The following is a 1,917-nucleotide window of genomic DNA, read 5'->3' as shown; positions in this document are numbered from 1 at the left end:
TATTTATTTATTTATCATTTTAATTGTATATTTGTAGCATTTTTTTAATTGTATATTTTTAAGCAATGTTTTTCATCTAATATTTATTTTTTATTTTATGTCAGCTTAATTTCTATGAACAACAATGTTCCCAATAGATGTAGTTTTACTTAACCCTTATTTTTATTGTTCATCAGCTGGAAAAAAAAAATTCTGAAAGTGATTATAAATATATCAATATATTAGATATATTAGAAGTTGGGGTAACATTTTACAATAAGGTGTCATTTGTTAACATAAGTTAATGTATTAACTAACATGAACAAACAATGAACAATACATTTTTTACACTTTTTATTAAATTTTGTTAAACTTTGTTAATGTAAGTTAATAAAAATACAATCGTTCATTGTTTGATCATGTTAGTTCACAGTGCATTAACTAATGTTAACAAACTAAACTTGTGATTTTAATAATGCATTAGTAAATTCTGAAATTAACATTAATTAGATTAATAAATGCTTTAGAAGTATAGCACATTCTTAGTTCATGTTAACTAATGTAGTTAACTAATGGTATAATGAACCTTATTGTAAAGTGTTACCGAAGTTGTATATTTAGTATATCCTGATTTATTGACATACTGTACAGTACACTCAAATATAACTGTAATATCAGCTTTTAATATGAAGTTCGATATAACTTCAATATTTCAAAATGTAAACTATAGCATTGCTCAGCTCTAATCTGCTAAATGCAGATGTATATATGTACATCATGATTTTCTGTTAATACTCTGAACTGATGATGTGTATTATGAAAAGTGCTATAAAATAAAATGGACTTGACTTTGTAAACATGTTTGTAAATAAGATTAATAATTGAGTCCAGACCACTGAATTATTGAAAATGATGTTGTGGTCTCATTACCTCCTCGGCTGTGCATTAATTTTCAATAATCTGTCAATGCGTCCTTCGTCTCTCTCGGTTCTGTCCAGTGAAACCCATTTGTTTTTAAAGCTCAGCATAAAGATGCAATGGCTCATGTGGACCGTCTTTAATATTCCTCTCATATTCTCATTGATCAGCCAGCGGTCTTTACAGATGACGCTAAACGCCGGCGTATCAATGTGTCATTGTTAACGTTCATCTGATTTCTCCGGACCTCCGTACGGTTCATCCAGCATCATGGCGTCTAGACAGACACAGACTGAGCTATAATCGAGCGTTTGATTGTGTGTGCATCCAGCGCGATGTTCCTGACCCCGTGTTACGAGTTATGAGCGCGATCTGTCAGAGCTCTGTCAGGCATTAGATCTCTGGACTAATTGTTTTGCCAATGATGGCCTCGTCTCAATGTGTCGTGTACTTTTAAAACATTATGGAGTTCAGAGTCAAGACTGAACCGCTAAGAACCGGATTACCAGTCGAGGCCCAGATTCAGACCAGGACCGTCAGGCCAACAAGCAATGAAATGAAGAAGAAAACAAGCAGTACATGAATAGAGTGCAAGTCTAAATGGGACAAGTTATTTTTTTTTTTTAAGAATAGAATTAGAATAGAGAGTGCTAGAGTTAGAGGGTCGAATAAAGATGGAAGAGATGTGTTTTTAGTCGTTTCTTGAAGATGGCTAAGGACTCAGCTGCTGGGATTGAGTTGGGCAGGTCATTCCACCAGGACGGAACAGTTAATGTAAAAGTCCGTGAAAGTGATTTTGTACCTCTTTAGGATGAACAATAAAGCGATGTTCACTTGCAGAACGCAAGCTTCTAGATATATATACATACACAGAGCATGCATGAATACTAGAGTTAATCTACTGAAATATTGTTTTTGCTGACCAAATTCAGATGCCATTTTAATACTAAAAGTAATAAACGTGACAATAAAATATTTTATACATTTTTTCAAAAGACAAACAAATATGATTAAATATAT

This window comes from Sinocyclocheilus anshuiensis, unplaced genomic scaffold (assembly GCF_001515605.1).
Source record: "Sinocyclocheilus anshuiensis isolate Anshui unplaced genomic scaffold, SAMN03320099.WGS_v1.1 scaffold2186, whole genome shotgun sequence".
NCBI lineage: Eukaryota > Metazoa > Chordata > Actinopteri > Cypriniformes > Cyprinidae > Sinocyclocheilus > Sinocyclocheilus anshuiensis.
Note: the sequence above shows the minus strand (reverse complement) of the source record.